Source organism: Ornithorhynchus anatinus, chromosome 10, assembly GCF_004115215.2.
Source record: "Ornithorhynchus anatinus isolate Pmale09 chromosome 10, mOrnAna1.pri.v4, whole genome shotgun sequence".
Classification (NCBI taxonomy): Eukaryota; Metazoa; Chordata; class Mammalia; order Monotremata; family Ornithorhynchidae; genus Ornithorhynchus; species Ornithorhynchus anatinus.
The window spans coordinates 30,549,793-30,574,274 of NC_041737.1; the positions used below are offsets into that span (position 1 = coordinate 30,549,793).

At 40.6% G+C, this 24,482-nt stretch overlaps 2 non-coding genes across 2 annotated transcripts; one reads left to right on the forward strand and one right to left on the reverse strand.

Annotated features, from left to right (window-relative positions):
* Positions 1-3,255: 3,255 nt before the first annotated feature.
* On the reverse strand, positions 3,256-3,393 carry LOC114814898. The gene has a single exon (XR_003762694.1). It is a non-coding gene; the product is annotated as a small nucleolar RNA SNORA7 (small nucleolar RNA).
* A 19,381-nt stretch (positions 3,394-22,774) lies between these two features.
* On the forward strand, positions 22,775-22,912 carry LOC114814849. The gene has a single exon (XR_003762645.1). It is a non-coding gene; the product is annotated as a small nucleolar RNA SNORA7 (small nucleolar RNA).
* Positions 22,913-24,482: the final 1,570 nt, after the last annotated feature.

Below are 24,482 nucleotides of genomic sequence, written 5' to 3' on the forward strand. Positions count from 1 at the left end.
ATGAAATTGTATAAATAATTAAAACCAAGCCATACATATCAGAATAAATGACCTAAATACTTCTTGTGATATAGTATCCTTGGCATTTTTGGTGTTGGCTTGCTTACTGGATAATTTACAAAACCTAGCAATCAACAATAGGTTTTTTTTCCATCACTAGGGAGATCTAATGCATATGTTTCCCTTGGCAATGGACATGTGTATATTCCCTTTATCACTCTATCTACATAGATACACTGTGTTTAATGAAACAGATGCAAGGAAAATCAGATCAATTTTTTTGATTCTTGTTCTTCAGTGCTACCAGATTCCTTTACATCCAACATATCCTCTCCCTTGGGGAGCTCACCCACTCTCAGAGCTCCAATCATTATTATTAACATTATTATTATTATTATATTTGTTGAGCACTTTAAACGTGTCAAGCACCGTTCTAAGCGCTGAGGTCAATACAAGTTAATCAGGTTAGACATAGTCCCTGTCCCATATGGGGCTCACAGCCTAAGTAGGAGGGGGAACAGGCATTGAAACCTCATTTTGCAGAAGAAGAAATGGGGGGAGGGGGTGGGGGTGGTCAGAGAAGTTAAGTGGCTTGCTCAAGGTCACACAGCAGGCATCTGACAGAGCCAGATTTAGAACCTGTAACCTCTGACTCCCAGGCAGGCGCTCTGTCCACTGAGGCACACTACAACTATATGCAGTGATTCCTAATCAGGGAAGGCATGGTGAAAGAGGTAAGCTTCTGGAGGTTTGTGAATATGGGAAAGACTGCAGTCTGTTAGGACTGGGGAGGGAATTCTAAGCCAGGGGAAGGAGGCGGGAGAATTGAGAGCAAGGTTCCGTCTGAAGTCTGCAATGGGTGGAACAGCAAACAGGTTGGGGAGGAGCACTTGAAGATGGCAGATATGTAAGGAGGAGTGAGTTGTTGGAGAGGATTGAAACCAATCATGAGTTTTTGCATGATGTCGAGGGTTTTGAGGAGGGTTTTGCGGAGCACTGAGATGTATGCCAAGTCTATTACAGGAAGATGAACTTATTGTTATATTGTACTCTCCCAAGCACTTAGTTCGATGCTCTGCACACAGTATGTCCTCAATAAATATGATTGATAGGTGATCTGTGCAGTGGCCTTCACAGGAAAGAGGCAGGAAAGTCAAATAAGGAGGCTGATACAATCACCTAGCCACCAAATGATCAGAACTTGTAACACAGTTTTTAAAAATGTTAGCTGTTAGGCTGGAGAGGATGAAACAAGGATCAGGAAGATTTTGTGAAGGAAGAACTGGCAGGATTTGGCAGTTCATTCATTCATTCATTCAATAGTATTTATTGAGCGCTTACTATGTGCAGAGCACTGTACTAAGCGCTTGGGATGAACAAGTCGGCAACAGATAGAGACAGTCCCTGCCGTTTGACGGGCTTACAGTCTAATCGGGGGAGACGGACAGACAAGAACAATGGCACTAAACAGCGTCAAGGGGAAGAACATCTCGTAAAAACAATGGCAACTAAATAGAATCAAGGTGATGTACAATTCATTAACAAAATAAATAGGGTAACGAAAATATATACAGTTGAGCGGACAAGTACAGTGCTGTGGGGATGGGAAGGGAGAGGTGAGGAGCAGAGGGAAAAGGGGAAAATGAGGCTTTAGCTGCGGAGAGGTAAAGGGGGGATGGCAGAGGGAGTAGAGGGGGAAGAGGAGCTCAGTCTGGGAACACCTCTTGGAGGAGGTGATTTTTAAGTAGGGTTTTGAAGAGGGAAAGAGAATCAGTTTGGCGGAGGTGAGGAGGGAGGGCGTTCCAGGACCGCGGGAGGACGTGACCCAGGGGTCGACGGCGGGATAGGCGAGACCGAGGGACGGTGAGGAGGTGGGCGGCAGAGGAGCGGAGCGTGCGGGGTGGGCAGTAGAAAGAGAGAAGGGAGGAGAGGTAGGAAGGGGCAAGGTGATGGAGAGCCTTGAAGCCTAGAGTGAGGAGTTTTTGTTTGGAGCGGAGGTCGATAGGCAACCACTGGAGTTGTTTAAGAAGGGGAGTGACATGCCCAGATCGTTTCTGCAGGAAGATGAGCCGGGCAGCGGAGTGAAGAATAGACCGGAGCGGGGCGAGAGAGGAGGAAGGGAGGTCAGAGAGAAGGCTGACACAGTAGTCTAGCCGGGATATAACGAGATATAATGGCAGTTGTTCATTCAATCATTCAATCACATTTACTGAGCACTTACTGTGTGCAAAGCATTTTACCAAGCACTTGGGAGAGTAAAATACAACAGTAAATAGATACATTCCCTGACCACAACAAGCTTACAGTCTAGAGGAAAAGTGGGCTTGATCAAAGTGGGTGAAGAAGATTTGGTGGAGAGGAAATGAAGACAGTTGTTGTAAACTACCCATTCCATGAGTTTGAACAGACCTGGTATCAGGGATGTGGGACAATAGCTGGAAGAGTTTGTACAATAGAGAGACACTGTGTTTTTTAAAAAGTTGTGGGGAATTTTTAAGCATGTTTGATGGCAAGAAGGACTCACCTGAGACAGAGGGGTTGAAGACTAGCAGGGGAGAAAAGAAAGGGCAAATACTTTTAGGAGGTGAAAAGGGGTAGGCTCAAAGGTACAAGTTAACAGGTATTAGTTTAGGGAGTCTGTTTCTTGAGTCACAGGAAGAAAGCAAGACTAGGGCAAGGAGGAAGTAGTAGATTGGGGAAGATTTACCTTGATGGTTTCCATTTGGTTGACAAAGTTGGCAAAATTAACAGGGGTTATAGAGGGAGAGCACAGGGAACTCAGCATGGCCTAGTGGACAGAGCACGGGCCTGAGAGTCTGAAGGACCTGTTCTAATCCCAGCTCTACCACTTGTCTGCTGTGTGACTTTAGGCAAGTCACTTAACTTCTTTATGCCTCAGTCACTTCATTTGTAAGATGGGGATTAATACTGTGAGCCCCATGTGGGACCCTGACTGTTTTCAACCTGATTAATTTGTGTCTGACCCAGCACTTAGTACAATACCTGACACATAGTAAGCACTTAACAAATCTTGTTTTAGGCTGTTGAGTCATTTCTGATCCATAGCAACACAATGGATACATCTATCCCAGAACTCCCCGTTCTCCATCTGTAATGGTTCTGGTAGTATATTCATAGAGTTTTCTTTGTAAAAATATGGAAGTGGTTTACCATTGCCTCCATCTGCGCAATAAACTTGAGTTTCCCCATTCGACTCTTTCCCACGCTGCTGCTATCCAGCATGGGCGAGTTTTGACACGTAGCAGATTGCTTTCCACTCGCTAGCCACTGCCCAAGCTAGGAATGGAATGGGTATGACTCTGTTCGAATCTCCCTCCCATTGCTGAGACTGGTAGAGTACTGAAAACTCTCCAGCTGCGACTTTGAGAGGCAACTTAACAAATACCATAAGAAAAAAAAAGAGTTGATGGGGATCATGGCAAGGGATTTGATCAGGAAAGAAGCCTTGTCCAATGAAAGAGAAAACTGAGTGAAAGGAGTGAACAAAGTGAACTTGTAATGGCAGAAGTCAGGCTGAAGCCTGGCTCTTTTCCACCAGCATTGAGCTGCTTGAGCACAGCTGTAGAGGAAGCAGATTGTAAACATGACTTAGGGCTGGGGGTTGATATTGCCAGAGTGATGAAGGAAGAGGTGGGCATTGAATCATAACTGATGGAGTTTGCAGAAATGAGGGGAGGTATTTTCATGGCCAAGTGATGGGGAGGTGTAGCCTTGAGGAAAGAGCACTGGAATGGGAGTCTAGAGACCTGGGTTTGAATCCCAGCTCTGTCACTGAACTTTGTTTATGTGTGATCTTGGACTAGTCATTTAACCTCTCTGGGCATCGGTTTCCTCGTCTCTAAAATGGGGATAATATAATAAAAGCTCCATGTAAGAGAGAGACTATGTGCAATCTTATAACTTAGTATCTACCCGAGTACGCAACACATTTTATGCCCTTAAAAATGCCATGATGATATTATTATCATGGGTTTTTTTTATTATTGTCATTATTGTCATTAAACAGAATCATTAGAGGAAAAGTGATTTCTTTCTCTTTCTCAAAGCATGGTAGGGAGGAGGGGAGAGTTTTGCATTACCACTTGGATTTATACACTTTATTCACCATCTCCTTAGCTCTTATGTGCATATGGGTAATTTATTTTAATGTCTTTCTCCCCATCTAGATTGTAAGCTCCCCGTGGGCAGAGAACATGCCTATAAACTCTGTTGTATTCTCCCAAGCCCTTAGAACAGGATTCTGCAAACATAAAGTGCTCAGTAAGTATGATTAATTGATTAATCGATTGACTGAGAGGAATAAGAGCTGATTGGCAACCCACTTCAATTCAGAGTCACTTGACTCTAGCTCTATGCTAACAATGGCCAATCCATAGAATCCCCAGGGAAAAGTCTACCTTCCTGCTCTTAAAGTCACCAGAATGTTTTCTAGAATCTGCTTCAAGAAACACATTTGAGACAATCTTGTATATTTAAGGGAATTGCTAAGGTTCCTAAATTATGTTCCTCCACCTCCAGTTCTTGGGTTAAATGTCCAAATGGAAGAGATTCCATGGAAAGTGAAGCACTCGAAACTTTTTAAGTCATTTTGGCAGGCAGGGAGTTTGGGGAATAGTTTTTTTGGCTGTAGGTTGGCGATCCTATTCATACTTCTGTGATCTAATCAACTTATCTTCCAATCTTGCCCTGATTTAATTATGATGAATTCTAATAGCCTGGAAATAGAACAGTACAATGATATAAGCGGAGTATAAAAATATGCTTTTCAGATGAGTGAGGTAGTTTCAAAAGATGATGAATATTAAAATCTTCCAAAACTCGCTCTGGTATGTGGAATGGAAACTAAAGCAGGCCTTTCTCTTCTCCCTTCAATTATGGCAACACAGGATAAGCTCAGGGGTTCAGTAGTGTGGAGATGCAGTAATCTGGCTTTCCCGTCTTTGAATGCGAAGAACAGCATCCCACCAATGGAAGACCATAATGACTATCGAGATGGCTACCATGACAACAGCCAGCTGCTCTCTGAGGCTCCTGCACAACACTGTCACTAGGCAATGATCACTGTGACCGTGAAGCCGGTCATGTTTGTAAAATTCTTGTACGCACTTCTAAATATGCCACATTCTTGCCAATTAACTTGCTCAATGCAGCTATGGCCCCAACAAGAATGTGACTGGCAGAATTGATGGAGTGTGCAAACTACTTGTCAAATTGCCAGATTCTTCATACACCAACCACCTGCATGAATTTGGACAGAGCAGTGTTGAACCATGTTTTCCATTTATGAGAGGAACCAGACTACCTCCAATTGCTCGTGATCTTATTTTTCCATTTGATGCTGAGTATGTCTCATAGGTCACACTGACAAAACTCCCCAAGAAAGAGGATGTGAAAACTAAACATAATGCAAATATGAGAAGCAGTGTGGCCTAGTGGTTGACGCATCGGTCTGGTAGTCAAAAGGATTTAGGTTCTAATCCCAGCTCTGCCACTTAAGGTCTGCTGAGTGACCTTGGGGAAGTCACTTAACTTCTCTGTGTCTCAGTTACCTCATTTGTAAAATGGGGATGAAGACTGAGAGCCCTATGTGGAACATGGACCGTGTCCAACCTGATTACCTTGTATCTACCCCTGCACTTAGAACAGTGTCTGACATCTAGTAAGCACTTAGCAAATGCCATAATAAAGTCAGCTATATTATCAAATTCACTAGTGCACAATGAAGTATTAATAAAATATCTGACATGCAACCTAACAAAACACCAGTAATTGGGAACGCAGTGAACAGAGCAATCCCCACTTAGAGATGGTAAACAAATAGATTAATTGTTTACTTATTGCTTTATTTTTGGAGTTGAGCTCATAAAATGACATTTCAAAATCGTATTTTTCAACATGACTTAGAGAACAAATGCAAATTATATGAAGACTAAAAAGCATCTGTTCAATTCCCTCTATGCTTAAATAGGCTTGCTTAATAATGCTAAACCAATCATTATCCCAACATTAAATATTAAATTGCTACATATATAGTGGTTTTGTTCCACTTGCTATGGCCTACTCAAGTGACACTGGCTTGAAGTTATTTTAACACCAAAGACAACCTGAAGCTTTACCTGCTAATTGAATCCCAAATACTTAAAAGTAAGACCATTTTACAGAATATGTCATTACATTTTAAAGTCTTAATTAAGGGTTATGAACCATAAAGTTGTGATTTACTTTAACACTTGACTGATAATTTGAAAGCAAAATTTGGCAGTTAAATTATAATCCTGTTGTGGAAAGGTAACATGCCTACCAACTCTATTATATTGTGCTCTACACACAGGAAGTGCTCAATAAACACCACTGATTAATTGACAACCCCAAGCTTTAGAAATGAACTCAGCAATGAAGAATGACAGTAAGAGTGGAATGGCAGTGAGGAGTCGAGGTCCACCCAGAGACTGTGGGCTTCAGATACGAGGAGGATGTCTATGGAGATGGGGAAATGGATATAAGGGGAGAATTCAGGTCAGAACATAAGAAGTTCAGATTTTGGCAATTACTCTCCGTGCCTTCAAAGCCTTATTGAAGGTATATCTCCTCCAAGAGGCCTTCCCTGACTAAGCCCTCATTTGACCTATCTGTAATCTTCCTGATATTTGAGGTCTCAGATTGCAGTATGAAGAGGTTGCATGCCAACAGTGGAATCAGAGAGATGGCTGTTTCCTGCTTCATATATGATTCAAATGTTGGCATATTCCATTAAGCCTTGGATAGGCTTGTTACTAAAGAAAGGCAATTGACTGTGTAAATCGTTTGAGAGTGATATTATTCATTGATATTAAAGTATCATAGGATTAGTCCCTGTAAGAGTTCAATTTATTCTGTATTGATAATTCTTCCCATTTATATTTTGAGCTTCTCAGGGACAAAAATATGTCTACCATTAAGTCTTTGATTAAGCCCTGAATAAGCCCTCTTTTCTCCGTCTCTCTCTCTCTTCTGTGTCGTCTATGGATCTGCGACCTGTGGACATTTGATATTCGCCACCCCCCTCCGCCAAACCCTCCACCACTTAGGTATATATCATTAAATTGCATATTATGAATCATTTATTTATATTAATGTCTCCCCCTCTGAACTGTAAGCTTGTTTACAGTTACAGTTATTGGCAGGGAATGTGTCTGCTAATTCTGTTGTAATGTACGCTCCTAAAAGTTTAGTACAGTGCTCTGCACATAGTAAGCCCTCAAAAAATACCGTTAAGTGAATGATTGATTGATTACTAATTATCACTAGATCTTTCCCATCACCTAGTAGAGTTTTTTATTTTAATTTTTTATGATATTTGTTAAGCACTTACTCTGTGCCAGGCCTTATACTAAGCACTGGGGCAGATACAAGATAATCGGCAAAAGAAATTTTACTTATGCAGCCCCATACCAAAGACTCATAATAATAATAATGTTGGTATTTGTTAAGCACTTACTATGTGCAGAGCACTGTTCTAAGTGCTGGGGTGGATACAGGGTAATCAGGTTGTCCCACGTGGGGCTCACAGTCTTAATCCCCATTTTACAGATGAGGTAACTGAGGCACAGAGAAGTTAAGTGACTTGCCCATAGTCACACAGCTGACAAGTGGCAGAGCTGGGATGATCTTGTCATAACTCCTCACTGAGTTAAGTGAGTTTTATCCTCAATAGGGGTATTTATTAAGCTCTTACTTTGTGCAAACCCCTGAACTAAGTGCTTGGGACAATACAAAACAATAGAGTTGTTAGGCACATTCTCTGCCCAAATAAGCTTTTTATGCTTTGAATTGCTTTAAAAATATATTAAACAATAGGTCAGTGATGTTTGACATACAATATATCTTATCTACAAGCATTTCCTACTATTCTTTCAAAGGTTAGGAACAAATCCTGATTTATAACATATAAATTTATGACAAAATATACCCTATGGTGCAATCATTTACAGTGTAACCACGTTTTCAAAGAACATAACCCTGATGTATCATGTGTCTGACTGTGTAGTTAATTTTTTAAAAACAAACATTAATCACTGGGAGACAAATGAAATTTGGAACGTAATCATTTAAAAACAATTCAAGATGCAACCCCTTTCTTAAGTTTTGTTTTGATCAAGATTGAATGATTAATAAGAGTTCTCACTAGCTGATACAAGCTAAGGAAAAGACTGTTAGCTATCTCTAGATTTATCAATCCAGGGTCCCCCAAATGGGAAGTAGCCTAGTAAAGATAATTAGATATTTGGATAAAAACTAGTATTTTTTGTCCCTGGAAGACCATTATAGTGTTTACATTCCAAATTCAGAAGAACACTGATTAATATAATAATAATGATAATAGTAACTGTGATATTTGTTAAGTGCTTACTATGTGCCAAACACTGTATTATATGCTGGAGGGATACCAGCAAATAGGATTGGACACAGTCCCTATCCCATGTGGAACTCACAGCCTCAATCCCCATTTTACAGATGAGGTAACTGAGGCACAGAGAGGTGAAGTGATTTGCCCAAGTTCACACAGCAGACATGTGACAGAGCCAGGATTAGAACCAATAGACCTTCTGACTCCCAGATCATCTACTACGCCATGCTGTTTCTCCATTTCAATGTCTTAAGATTAAATTCAACTTCAGGAATTTTACTCTAGTCATAGACTCTGCATTAGCCTATGAAGTGGATGAAACATATGAAGGCATATTTGAAGATAAAAAGTCTCCACACCTGTGTTCAAAGCCCTTCTTTTTTGGAATGGTATTTGTCAAGTCCTTACTCTGTGTCATGCACTGTTTTAACTATGGGGTTAATTGCAAGTTAATCAGGTCAGACACAATCCCTCACCCACAGGGGCTTAGAATCTAAGTAGGAAGAAGTATTGAACTCCCATTTTATGGGTGAGGAAACTAAGGTACAGAGAAGTTAAGCGACTTTTCCAGGTTCTCATGACAGACAATTGGTGGACCTGGGTCCTCTACCCTCTGACTCGCAGGCCTGTGCTCTTTTTACTAGGCTGCACCAGCCTCAAATGGTTCTCCCCAGAAATGAACAAAAACGCAGTCTGAAACCTCCTCACCCTAGTCACTGTACCTCAATCTTGTCTTTCTTGCCCTTGCCCATATCCTCCCTCTGCACTGGAGCTACCTCTCCATTCATATCTGCCAGGCCACCACTCTCCCCACTTTGAGAATCCTCTAAAATCACATCTCCAAGAGACCTTCCCTGACTAAGCCTTTCCTACCCCTATTCACCCTCTTCTGTGCCCCTTCTCCTATTTGCCCTTCCTTTGGTAACTACTATACATCTGAATCACATCCCCTTAAATAATTTGATTTTCACTGATCCCCCACAGCACTTATGTACATATCCAACTATAATTTATTTTATTGTTTGCTTCCCCGCTAGTCTATAAGCACCTTATGGTCAGGGATCAGGTCTACCTATTGTATCGTATTGTCTCAAGCCTTTTTTTATGATATTTGCTAAATGCTTACTATGTGCCAAGCACTGAACTAATCACTGGGGTAAATACAAGATAAACAGGTTCATGTGTAACTGAGGCAAGGGAAGAGAAGTGACTTGTCCAAGGTCACACTGCAGATAAGTGGCAGAGCTGGAATTTGAACCCGGGTCCTCTGACTTCTATGCTCTTTCCACTAGACCTTGCTGCCTCAACCCACAGGCAGAATCTACCTACAAATTTTGCTTTTGCTTTGTTTATTTGTATATCCTGTATTTTAACTTTTCTTCTTTCCTGATGTGTCTGTCTCTATTGCCTTCTCCCACTTATACTCTAAGATTGTGAGCCCACTGAGGGACAGGGACCATTTCCATCTATACATTCTGTCCCAGCGCTTAGTACAGTGTATAAAAAAGTAGGACAAACTTAGATAAAGGGTGAGAGATCAGGCCGGGCTCTGAAATTCGTATCTTCACATACTTAGATACTGCATTGTTAGGTGCCTTTGATTCATTTTCAATTATTTATACTTCTTTCATTTTTTAAGCAGACATATAATTTATAACGGAAACAGAATTGAGAAAGGGAAATGACCTATTAGATCATTCATTCCTCTCTCCCTGTCAGCTCAAAAATGTTCCTCTCAGTATGTTTTGGGAGATTTTATCTAGCGAGAATGTGGCTAACTCTACTTTCTGGGGAACACACATAAATTTCAATGGCAGCAGCATAATAATGGCACAAGTTTAGAAAAGTACTGAAATTAGTTTCTATCACTTATTTTGAAAAAAATGGTTAATAATCTCCAATATCTCACCTTCATGGTCAAGCTTTTTTTTTTTGGAGGGGGGAAGAAAGGAATTTTTGAAGGAAAACTCCTCTCCCAGGACCTCCTATGGATAAACTTAAAGTTACCTGAAGAGTTATCATCAACAAGGATAGCTCCTGAGACCAAAGCAACATATATGAAGCCATGACCACTGCACAGGGACTCTGAGGTCAAGATGCCTGTCAGTTGGTAGAGAGTATTTCAGGCTTCCAGACTCAATTTTCCCCAGCTCCTCACTCTCTACCCGGGTTTGGGCAATTGTATGTTGACTGTGGGATAGGACCTGATTTTTAATATCCAGAATGGGATAAAATAGGCAGAACTAAACCATTCAAGTAGGAAAATGGGCACCTTACTTCCAGTAACTAATTTCCGTGCCCCTATTCTCTGGCTGGTCCTGCGGTATTAAAATTGGTTGTGAATATCTGTCTCTTTTTCTTCCTTCTTTTGCTTTCCCATGTATTTTCTTCTCATAAAAAAATAATAATCGTCATATTTGTTAGGTGCTTAAACTTTGTGCCAAGCACTTTACTAAGCATTGAGGTAGATACAAGATAATCAGGTCCCAGATGGGGCTTACAGTCTAAGTAGGAGGGAGAAGAAGGTATTTAATTCCCATTTTGCAGATGAGGGAACTGAGACACAGAGAAGTTAAGTGACTTGTCCAAGGGTCACACAGCAGGTATGTGGCACATTAGAACCCAGGTCCTTGTTTTTTTTACTTGGCCACTCTGCTTCTCTAACTCTCTACCTCTAATTCTCAAATTAATTCTCTCATTCTCTGATTCTTCAATCCTCTAGCTCTCTTTTCCCAATGTCTGAACTGTTACTCACCTTAATATCACTCTTCCTGATCCAACAGTTGCTAGGAGAGGTGGGAAATGAGAGAGGGAAAAGAATCTAAGCTTGTGAAGAGTTAAAAAGGCCCTCAGGTCAAGGAGAAGGTAAGAGAGTGTTAAAAGATGCCTTTTGAAAGAAAAATCTAAACAGGAATAAAATCACAATTCACAATGGAGTATGTATAATTGATTAGTAATATATTTAATAACCTCATGCAACAGAATAGTTATAATCTGAAACGAGGAAAGAAAAAGCAAATTCATGATGATGATGGTAATTGTTAAGCACTTACTATGTGTCAAGCACTGTTCATTCATGCATTCATTCAATCTGATTTATTGAGCGCCTACTATGTGCAAAGCACTGTACTAAGCACTTGGAAGAGTACAATATTACAACAAACACACATTCCTGCCCACAACAACTGTTCGAAGCACTAGGGTAGTTAGAAGGAAATCAGGTTGGACGCAGTTCTACTGCATAGGCTATGCAGTAGGGGAGGAAAACAGGGTAGAGAAATAAGAGATTAGTCAGGTAAGCCTTCCTTCAGGTAAGAGACTAGCCAGGAGATGTGATTTTGAGGAGGGCTTTGAAAATGGCATTACTTTCAGTTCTGATTGTCAGTCTCCTGGTCCTCTAGAAGGGTTTTCAGCAAAAGGCGATTGCCAAAACTGCAACCCTCCAGGTTGCTCAGATTGCTGTAGTCTTCTCCCCGTATTCATCTGTCACACGTCATCATCTGACGCTGTGCTTCTCTGCATGCTTAAAATGCCATTTCAAGTCACCATACAGCAGGTGTTATCTACTAATGCCATTCATTCTACACATATGCTCTTCCCACTGAAGCTGTTTTGCAGAGAGCATAGATTTGATGCTGTTAAAAACACTTTGTCCTAAGATGGCAGGGTGTTATCCTCCTTATTTGAGAGCGGCTATTTGAGATTGGTGCTAACTAAGGGCATGGCTCCCAGTGCTCTCTGGACAACAAAATTCCTACTTTGAAAACTTGAAATTTGACAAAATTTTGTTGGACGTTTGAACCCATGTTGTTGTCACCATATTCTCCTAGCAGTCTTGCAAGGAGTGTGTTTGTGTTTGATTAACAACTACTTTCATTCCTCAGTGCATATCGGACAGTGTGTGGTCAAGAGCAGCATTTATTTAGGATACACAATAGGTTAGTGGTTTGCTAATCTTCAACTCACACAGCAAATGAGAGACTTCTGGAAAGCCTCTGTTGTTTGGATTCTTCCAGTTAAAACATCAGTTTACGATCTGCCCCTCTCACCACCACCCACCCCCTCTTTTTGTTTCCCCATGAAAGATCTAATTTGTGGGCACATGTGCTTATGTGTTAGCCACAATCAGATTGGTAGAAAAATCATCCCTCTGCCAGTTTGGAAGCAACCTGGAGGGTGTCTTGGGGTGGAGAGGGGGAGAGAAGTGCATCTGAAATCCAAGAAGGTCCCAAGAGGTGAAATCAAGCCCCTGGGAAATGGTGGCTGAATTTCTTTGAACTTCTTACTGTCTGCCCCTCATCTCTCTGTGGAGAGAATCTCATGACCCCACTTTCCACTGCCCCACCCCACTATCTGCTAGTAATGCCAAAACTGAGCCATAGTATGGTTGAAAAAGGGAATAGTCTCATAGATAAGGTGGCTTTAAAAATTATCTGGGGAATTTTCCAAAAAGGAAGATCTCTACCAATAACGTTGGATTGCCTTTGTGGTGCCTTTTCTTATTACATTCAACCCCAAGTTGCCATTGGAGAACTTCACATTGGTGTAGAGTTTTCTTGATTCAGGCTAACTTTCTTTACATTTATCAATCCATAATTCTGGATTGGCCCTGAAAAATAGTTTGGCCTTCTATACCTTTAGATTGTAAGCCCCTTAGGGGTAAGGATCATGTCATTGCCTTTTGTTGAACCTTCCTAAGCTATTAGCATAGTGCCCTGTATGCAGTAGACATTCAATAAATACTGTTGATTAATTTATTAATTGATTAAATCTTCTCTTCCACTAGATCGCAAGCTCCTTGGAGGCAGATTTTGGTTTACCACCTCGCCTCGATTGTATTGTACTTTACTAAGCGTTTAATAATGTTGGCATTTGTTAAGCGCTTACTATGTGCAGAGCACTGTTCTAAGCGCTGGGGTAGACACAGGGGAATCCGGTTGTCCCACATGGGGCTCACAGTCTTAATCCCCATTTTACAGATGAGGGAACTGAGGCACAGAGAAGTTAAGTGACTTGCCCACAGTCACACAGCTGACAAGTGGCAGAGCTGGGATTCGAACTCATGAGCCCTGACTCCAAAGCCCGTGCTCGTTCCACTGCGCCACGCTATGCTGTGCACATAATAAGTTCTCAATACATGCCACTGATTTATTGAATGATTGATTATACCAGTCGTTTATGGTAAGTCATCTACAGAGAGCAGCTCTGGAATAACTGTTTCTAGGGCCATTAATGATACTTATAATAAGGCTGTTGAGATGGAAGGGTTTCCTAGAAGACTGGAACAATTGTTTCACATCAACATCTACCTAGTGCAATCATTTGAACAAGGTCAGAAATACCTCAAAGTCTGCTTTATTTCAAGTGTAATTGTGATGATCATTCTTGCCTTCTTTGCTTGTTAATGCCTCATTTATTAACTCTTATTATATCATTTTCATTCTCATTTTCATTTTTGAATGCCATTTCATTAAAATTATGTATTGCACTTTTCATCAATTTAAACAAAAATGTAATCATTGAAGAAATGTTTCCTTTAAAATAATAATAATATCAATAATAATATTTGTTGAACAGTTACTATGCTTTGAGCGCTGTTCTAAGAGCTGGGGAAGAAACAATCAAGTCAGACACAGCCCCTGTCTCACACAGACCTCACAATCTGAGTAGGAAGGAAAGCAAGTATTGGATTCCCATTGTACAGATGAGATAACTGAGGCAAAGATAAGTTAAGTGAATCAGCCAAGGTCACATAACGGGCATGCGGCAGAGCTGGAATTAGAACCCAGGCCTTCTGAATCCCAGCTCTCTTGACTAGGCCACACTGCTCCTGAAATAAATAATAAAAGAGTATTTATGGGGGAAATTGAATTATTTTCCCCACAACAAAAAGACTTTGAAAATAAGAAAATTGATTGAAAAGATGATGTAAGTGCCTGAGGAAGCAGAGTGGCATCTTGGCTTCCTTCCAATCTTTGCCCTCATATAGAATTTCAAAGAGACGAGCCCTCTTCTAGGGATAACAGTATTAAATTAAGAATATAAACAATTATTATAAATATATGATGATTGCAAACATTAAATTTAGTTCCTTAAACAGGTTTATTACTTTCCAGCATGTTCAGATGAATATTTGTCTTCGACCTATTTGGCATAAAATAGTCAAGATCAAATTTATTCATTTTGTACTTACAATAATTTTTTACTGTCAGGAATTCAGAACAGCATCCATGTTGCAGGTATAGTGTTTCAAATATATATATTTTCCATCCACATTGGCTAATTCTTTTATTCTTTGAGAAATGTGTCAACTTTCTTTCAAAAATATAAGTATCACTGTCCCTTAAATGATTTTGAATTTAATTTATCAGTACAGTGCTTGGCACATAGCAAGCACTTAAGAAATACCACAATTATTATTATTATGGGGGTACAGTGAGTGTGCTGGCACTGGGGGAATTGATTGTGTGGGCTGGCTTGTAGTAGGAGATCAGGGAGGCAAGGTAGGAGAGGGTGAACTGATTGAATGTTTTAAAGAAAATGGCCAGGAGTGTGTCTGATGGAAAGGTTGTTGGGCAACCATTGAAGTTTTTTAAGGAATGGGGGAAATATACTGAAGAGTTTTTTAGAAAAATGATCTATGCAGCAGAGTGAAATATGGCCTGGACAGGAAGGAGGGAAGTGGGCAAGGAGGCAGATGCAGTAATCAAGGTGAGATAGGATAAGTGCCTGGATCAGCCCTAGTCACAGTTTGGATGGAGAGGAAAGGGCGGATTATAGCAATGTTGTGAAGATAGAACTGACAGGATTTGGAGACAGATAGAATATGTAGGTTGAATGAGAAAGGTGAGTCAAGAACAGTGCCAAGGATATGGGCTTGTGAGATTGGGTGGACAGTGGTGTTCTCTACAGATATGGAAAGTACACAGGGAAGACAGGATTTGGGTGGAATGTTACGGAGTTCTGTTTTGGACACATTTAGTTTGAGGTGTTGGTGGGGCATCAGTCAATCAATTGTGTTCATTGAGCATCTACTGTGTGCAGAGCACCTTACTATATGTTTGGGAGAGTACAAAAAAAAGAGTAGGCATGTTTCCTGCCCACTATGAACTTACAGTCTAGAGGAGGAAACAGACATTAATGTAAATGAATAAATTATGGATATGAACATAAGTGAAGTGGGGCTGAAGAAGGGGTATATAAACGGTGCAAATCCAAGTACAAGGGTGTTGAAGGGAGTGGGAGAAGTGGAAAATGAATGCCTGGTCAGGGAAGGCCTCCTGGAAGAGATGTGCTTTTAATAAGCCTTTGAAGGTGGGGAGAGTGATCGTCTGTTGGTTAGAAGAAGGAGAGCGTTCCAGGCCAGAGACAGGATGTGGGAGTGAGGTTGTCACCGAGATAGACAAGATTGAGGTACAGTGAGTAGGTTGGCATCAGAGGAGCAAAATATGTGGGCTGAGTTGTAGTAGAAAAGCAGGGAGGTAAGGTAATGAGGTCAAGGTGATTAAGTGATTTAAAGCACGTGGTAAGGAGTTTCCTTTTGTTGTGGAGATGGATGGGCAACCTCTGGAGGTTACTGAGAAGTGGGGAAACATAGACTAAATGGTTTGGTAGCAAAACGATTCAGGCAGCAGAGTGAAGTATGAACTGGAGTGGGTAGAGACAGAAGGCTAGGAGGTCAGCAAGGAGACTGATGCAGTTATCAAGGGGGGATAGAATAAGTGCCTGGAATACAATGGTAGCATTTAGGATGGAGAGGAAAGGGAGGATTTTAGCAGTGTGTAGGGGAGACAATTATTCTGCCCCACTTCAAAGCCTTATTGAAGGTACAACTCCTCCAAGAGGCCTTCCCTGACTAAGCCTTCTTTTCTCCCACTCCCTTCTGCATCACCCTAATTCAAAGAGGGAAAAAGGGAAGCCATACCAGGCACAGTAACAAATGCAATCAGTAGATGGACAGTTTTGTTAATTATGATATTTATTAAGTACCATAATTACAGGAGAAATTACAATGTAAACAGATTAAACTACCCCTATCCTAAATGGGTAAACAGTCTATGTAGGTATATAGAACATTAACAGTGAACTACAAAACAACAATGTATTACAATAGCAATAATCAAAAATGATGATGATGATGATGATGATGATATTTGTTAATAGTAATGGTACTTGGTAAGTGCTTGCCATGTGCCAAGCAGTGTTCTAAACACAGGAGTAAATCAGGTTGGACACAGTCCCCGTCCTACATGGAGCTCACAATCCAAGTGAGGGGGACAACAGGTAATGAATCCCATTTTACAGATGAGGAAACTGAGACCCAGAGAAGTTAAGTGACTTGCCCAAGCAGTCAAGTGGTGGAGGCCAGGATTAGAACCCAGGTCATCTGCCCCTCAGAACTGTGCACTTTTCACTAGGCTACACTACTTCCTATCACAGCTTATGCTATCAGTTTAGAAGTATACTTAGATAGACATACTTATACTATACTGACATATTGTATGGGACAGGTACAGTATCCAACTTGATTTTCTTGTATCTACCCCAGCACTTAGAAAGGTGCTTGACACACATTAAGCACTTAACAAGTACCAATAAAAAAAACACAATGTTATGGAAACATAACAATGTTATGATCATTTTAAACAAAGCAGCTAAACACAGTTCTTAGAGAGAATAGTCTTCATATTCTTCACAGCTTCAGAAGCAGTCTTTGTTTATATGCACATACCACAACTGGCTTCCCCAGGGTTTCAACAGTTATAAAGGAGAAAATAAGGTTCCCATCCCTCATCAGTCTGGCTGGAGGCAGCAAAAACCTACCTGGCATCCATCTGCTGCAAGACTTTAGTGCTTTACTATCTGACCTCACTTATCTCCTACTACAACTCAGCCTGCACACCTCGCTCTTCTAGTGCTAACCTCACTGTGCCTCAGTACCATCTATCTCGCTGCCCACCTCTTGCCCACGTCCTGCCTCTGGCCTGGAGTGCCCTCCCTTCTCATATCTGACAGACAGTTACTCTCCCTGACTTATTGAAGGCACATCTTCGAGAGGCCTTCCCTGACTAAGTCCCACTTTCCTCTTCTCCCACTTCTGTCTGTGTCACTCTGACTTACTCCCTTTATTCATCCCCGCTCCCAGCCCCAGAGCACTTGTGTAACTATCTGTTATTTATTTATTTATATTCATGTCTGCTTCCCTCTATACTGTAAGCTTTGCTGTGGGTAGATAATGTGTCTTTTATAATGTTATATTTTATTCTCCTAGGTGCTAAGTACAATGCTCTGCACAAAGTAAGTATCAATAAATACAATCGGCTGACTGACCAACTTATTCCCACTCTTGTATGGTTTCTGGGGCACTTTATCTCCACCTGTGGCTCCACAGCTCCTGCTGGACATTGGCCTTCAGTCCTGAATTGATTCGATGGGAGGTAACAAAGTTTGCTTCAGGTGAAGCTGAAAAGGGCTGTTAAAGGTAGTCTTTCTTCTACATTTTGTGGACTGAGGTGGGCACAGTCTGCAAACCCCGATCGTCTCAACAACTACTTTGTTGGTAAATCATATCTACCAGGCCCGAATTTCCCCAAATCTCTCCATCAACACCTCCAGACTCTACTCTTCCTTCAACTTCCTCCTGCTTCCCAACTTTCATCCAAGGAGAGATAATGTTGTAGGCAAAGAATGTGTCTAATTATTGTTAAAGAGTACTCTCCCCAGTGTTTTGCACACAGTGAGCACTGAATAAATACAATTATAATAATACTAAGGATGGCATTTGTTAAGCACTTACTCTGTGTCAGGTACTGTTCTAAGAGCCGGGGTAGATACAAGATAATTGGGTTGGACACCGTTCCTGTCCCACATAGGACTCACAGTCTTAATCCCCATTTTACAGATGAGGAAACTGAGGCACAGAGAAGTTAAGTGACTTGCCGAAGGTCACACAGCTGACAAGTGGCAGAGGTGGGATTAGAACCTTCTGACTGCTGAATCCACTAGGCCATGCTGCTTTGTTATTTAAATCTACAACCTCTACCTGCACCTCAGACCCTATTCACTCTCACCTCATAAAATCATTTGTTCCTATTCTGTTCCCCTCACTGCCACCTTGAACTTCCCTTTCTCTGACTGCTCCTTCCCTTCTGCCCTCTATAGAGCCTGTGGATCCTTTCAGCTATTGCTTCATACCCTTCCTCCTATTTCTATCCAAATTCCTAGTACTGGCCATATACACTTTCAGTCAATCAGTTAATCATATTTAATGAGTATTTACTGTGTGCAGTGCATTGTATTAAGCACTTGGGAGAGTACAGTATAACAGTATAACAGGCACATTCCCTGCCCACAATGAACTTGCAGTCTAAGCGGGGAGACAGACATTAATAGAGATAAATAAATAAATTACAAATATGTACCTCAGTGCTTTGAGGCTGGGATGGGGGATGAATAAAGTCAGGGTGACACAGAAAGGCAGAAGGAAGTAGAAGAAAAGGAAAAGAGGGCTTAGGGAAGGCCTCTTGGAGGAGATATGCCTTCAATAAAGCTTTGAAGCAGGGAGAGTAATTGTCTCATATGACAAGGCAGGGCATTGCAGGCCAGAGGTAGGATGTGGGTGAGAGTTCAGAGACAAGATAGATGAGACTGAGTAGATTGGCATTAGGAGAGCAAAGTGTGTGGGCTAAGTTGTAGTAGGAAATCAGGGAGGTAAGGTAAAGGGGACAAGGTGATCAAGTGTTTTAAAGCCAATGGTAACAAATGGATGGGCAACCACTGGAGGTTCTTGAGGAGTGGAAAAACATGGCCTGAACGTCCTTGTAGAAAATGACCTGAGCCACAGAGTGAAGAATGAGCTGGAGTGGGAAGAGACAGGAGGCGGAGAAGTCAGCAAGGAGGCTGGTATAGTAATCTCGGTATGATAGGATAAGTTCTTAAACTAATGTGGTAACAATTTGGATGGAGAAGAAAGGATGGATTTTAGTGATGTGTAGTGATGTTGAAAACAGACAGGATTTAGTGGTAGACTGAATACATGAGTTGAATGAGAAAGAGAAGTCAAGACTAAATGCCAAGGTAATGGACTTGTGAAACAGGAAGGATGGTGGTACTGTCTAAAGTGATGGAAAAGAAAGGAAAAGGACAGAGTTTGGGTGGGAAGATAAGGAGTTCTGTTTTGGACGTGTTAAGTTTGAGATGACAGCAGGACATCCAAGTAGAGATGTCTTGAAGGCAAGATGAAATGGGAGACTGCCAAGAGGGAGAGAGATCAGGGCTGAGGATAAGCGCTCAATAAATACCATCGATTGATTGGCTGATCTCATTCAGAGGAAACACCCTCCAGTAAGGACCTCATAGAAATTCGACAATACAATGTGCCACTCGAATCGAAGAGGACAAATCAGATGAAGAAATTATCGTTTCGCCACCGTTAGCAAAAATCTTGGGATTAATAACCCTTGCATCAATTTTTGAGAAAGCTGATGAATTTTTAAACATGATAGAAGAAGGTCCTAATGGAGATGAGAGTTCAGAGGTGTGGAGAGGTGATATGCTTTGAATTACCTCGGTGAAGATGAAACAGTAGTTTAATGACACATAATTATAGTACATAGCACATAGAGAAAGTTCATATTACTTTTCTAGAGCTTCTGGATTAGATCCTAATTTATAACATGTAAGATTATCAGAAAACTTATCACACAAAAAATTAAATGTGATACGACCGTATTTTTCAGGGATATAACTCACTATATTTTGGGGGTATGTCTGTACTGTGAGTTCTCTGCTATTGACTGTAATATTTTAACTCTTCCCATTTTCTATGGCTTGTCAGTTCTCCATTTCTTTTCTAAATTTGTGTAAATAGTTTGATGTCTTTACCTCCCATGAGAGCATAAATTCCTAGTGGGCAGTGTACTTCACGAAGTTTAGTACCCAATAGGTGCTCAATAAATAGTATTACTACTATTACTACTACTAGTAACAAATGTCAAAACTATTATCATTATTATTACTATTACTATCCTTGCCTTTTTGTTGATTCTTTTGTTTTTATCATTACTTCTTTCCTTATTTTTTAATGGTAGTTGTTAAGCACTTACTATGTGCCAGGCACTGCACTAAGCACTAGGGTAGATATAAATTAATCAAGTTGGACATAGTTCATGTTCCACATGGGGGCTCTCAGTCTTAATTCCCATTTTTCAGATGATGTAACTGAGGACCAGAGAAGTTAAGTGATTTGCCCAAGATCACATAGCAGACAAGTGGCAGAGTTAAGATTAGAACCCAGGTCCTCTGATTCCCAGTCCTGGGCTCTATCCACTAGGCCATGCTGCTTCTCTGGGCCACACTACTGTTCCTCATTCTAGACTGTGAGCCCCTTATTGGGTAAGGACCGTGTCTGAATTTCACTTATTTTGAATTCATTCTACCTCTTAGAGTGGTCAGCAAGCATTTAATAAATGCCATTATTACTGTAAACTCTCTGTGGGCAGGAATCATTTCTACCAACTCTGTTACATTTTATTCTCCCAAATGCACACAATAAGCACTCAATAAATTTGATTAATCTTATCCTAGATGGAATAGAAGGCATGGCCGATCCATTGAGGAACTAACAATCTAAGACAGGAAAACCTAAATCAGAACATTTTAACCCAAGTGTTAAAAACAAAAATACACAAGGCTGCAACCAGCTGCAGCTGATGGGAGGTGTGAAGTATTTAGGCTCTCCCAAAGTATTTGTTGCAGAATTGTACTTACCAAGCACTTAGTATAGTGCTCTGCATACAGTAAGCACTCAATAAATACTAATGAATGAATGAATGAATGAATGAATGAATGAATGAATGAATGAATGAGCTCACCAAAGGCTCAGCACTGGAGTAAAGGAGTTATGCTCAGGAAGCTAAGGGGGTATTGTTTGAATAAACTTTTTGGCTTGAATAAATCAATGGTATTTATTGAGTGCTTACTGTTTGCAAAGCACTGACCTACGCAGCTGGGAGAGTACATAGAACAGAGTTGGTAGACATATTCCCTGCCCACAAGGAGCCTACAGCGAATAAACTGGAGTGGAGTTTGACTTAAGTCAAGGTTGCTGTAGAGGGTGAGGAAAATCCGTAATTTGTTTATTATGTCCATAATTTATTATATCTGTAATTTAGGCATTTATATTAATGTCCCCCTCTAGACTTTAAGATCACTGTGGGCAGGGAACATGTCTTTCTAACTCTATTGTACTGTACTCTTAGCACAGTGCTCTGCACATAGTAAGTGTTCAATAAATGTGATTGATTGATTAATAATCCACAGGCGAGGGTTCCACTGCCTCCCATTTGTAAACCTCTGTACACAGAAGACTCCCAAGAAATATGATTGATTGATTAATTGATGGACTGATAGGGACCTGGGTTCTAAACCTGGTTACTGAAACTGCTATTTGATCTCCCTGTACCTCAGCTGTCCCATTTCTAAAGGGGAGGATGTTATCAAGCCCCTTCAACTTCAAAGGGACATCGGGACAAAAAGGGAGATAGCTTCTGAAAAACCTTGAAGCTCTAGCCCTTTAGGTTTTCCGGAAAGGGCTACCTGAATTCCCGGTGTTATTGAGATTGTCGCACCTGCAATTTGAGATTATACATGCAATTCATCAATCAGTCAATCGGTGGTATTTATTGAGTGTTTACTGTGTGCAGAGCACCACACTAAGAGCTTGGGAGAATATAATACAACAGAGTTCGCAGACAAGTTCCCTGTCCACAATAAACTTAATTCATGTCCCAATATCAGTATATACAAAGAAAACTTATCTTTCCATCACTCAAAACCTATTCCTTCCTGGCCCCAAAGATTGGTGCTAAATTCTTCTTTGCTGTTCTTTTTAGTAGGCTGAATAAATGTAGTTTCTTTGGCCATTCCTCATCGGAATTACTTTCCAATAATTTTTGTCTCTGCAAAGGAGATGTTGTCGCTAAGCTGTCCTTTTAGAGATAAAATCAGGTGATGTCTTTTCCCCAAATCACTATCACCTCCAACCCTCTGCAATCCAGATATGAGTGGATAATGTCAGAGATTATGGCTTCTAACCCTACTCTGCCACTTGTCAGCTGTGTGACTTTGGGCAAGTCACTTAACTTCTCTGTGCCTCAGTTACCTCATCTGTAAAATGGGGATCAAGACTGTGAGCCCCAAGTGGGACAACCTGATAACCTTGTGTTTATCCTAGCTCTTACAACAGTGCTTGACACATATTAAGTGCTTAACAAATACCATCATTACCAGTACCTAGAAAGGTGCTTGGCACATAGTAAGCACTTAGCCAATACCATCATCATTATTATTATTATTACATATATCCAGCCCCTCTCAGGGTCGCACCTGGAGAGTTTCCAGTATTCTACCAGTCTTGGCTATGGGAGGGAAAATCAAGCAGAGGCCTACCCATTCTACTCCTAGCTTGGGCAGTGGCTAGCGAGTGAAAGGCAATCTCCTACAAATCAAAACTCACTTGTGCTGGGCAGCCGCAGCATGGGAGAGAGTCAAGGGCAGAATCTCAAGTATACTATGTGGAAGTAGGCAATGGTAAACCACTTCCATATTTTTACCAAGCAAGCTCTATGGATCCACTACCAGAATGATTGCAGAGGGAGAGCGGGGCATTTTGGGAGAGGTGTGTCCGTGGTGTCACTATGGGTCGGAGACAACTTAGTGGCATAAGACAAGACAAGATTTATGCAGTCCTTATTCTACATAACGTTCACTTCTTTCAAATGAAACGTGTGTTTTTCTACAAATAACCGTTCCTCAAAATTTGTCCAAGGCTCACCCCCTTCATGCTTATAAGACCTAATTAATTTTTGCATTATTATTTTTTAAATATTTTATTGCATTTTCAATACAAATTGATACAATAAAAACCTAGCAAGCTTATGGTATTCTGCATTATTATTTTATCAGTCTCACATTTGGCATTAAATAATGAGATAAATCAGTTAGAAAACAGCAGGAAAGCACCAATAAAGACAAATACCATTATCTTAACTTTCTCATATTGCACTCCTATAAAGACTTCTATTACAAGTGGAAAAACAAAAAAAATTCCATTCAAAATGAACCCTACCATGAATATTTAAATTTTGATCTTGTTCATGCTGGATTAAACTATAACAAAGAGCAAACATAATACAGTACTGCTATCTAAAGTGATAGAGATAAATAATTACAATTTTGTACTAGTGATATGAAATAGAATAGAGAAAAAAAGGAGAATCAAAAAGTAATTCCCACAGGAAAAATAATTGTATACACATAGATATTTGGAATATTTGAACCTCTTTTAAAAATGTACCTAGCCAATGGTCTAATATTTCTGTAAATTGTCCCATGTTAGAAAGAAAAAAGGTCTTGCAAGAAGGAAATCAAAGAAAGGCATTAAAAGACTGAATATAATGTATCCTTAATAGAACGAAGGAATACTTAGAACTTGATGTTTTTCTACTTTGCCAAATACATGCTCAGTGCACTCTGTTCAAAATATACAAAACTGATGACAAAATTCATTTCATCCACTTAAACTGTTTCAGAACAAAAAGTGTTAACAGGTACTGCAAAGCTCACACACACTAATACTTTAAAACAGTACTCAAACATCTCAAAAATGGAACATCATCCCAGAGAGGCAGTGTGGACAGAGTACAGGCTGGGGAGTCAGAAGGATTTGGGTACTAATTCCAGCTTGCTACTTTTTATTCATTCATTCATTCATTCATTCAATCATATTTATTGAGTGCTACTGTGAATAGAACACTGTACTAAGCATTGGGAGAGGACAATATAGCAGTAAACAAATGCATCCCCTGCCCACAATGAGCTTACAGTTTAAAGGGGGACTGCTGTGAGACCTTGCCTGCTGTGTGATCTTGGGCAAGCCACTCGACCTCTCTGTGGCTCAATTACCTCATCTGTACAATGGGGATTAAAGCTGTGAGCTCCTTGTGGGACATGGACTGTGCCCAACCTGATTACATTGTAACTACCCCAGCACGTAGAACAGTCTCTGACACATACT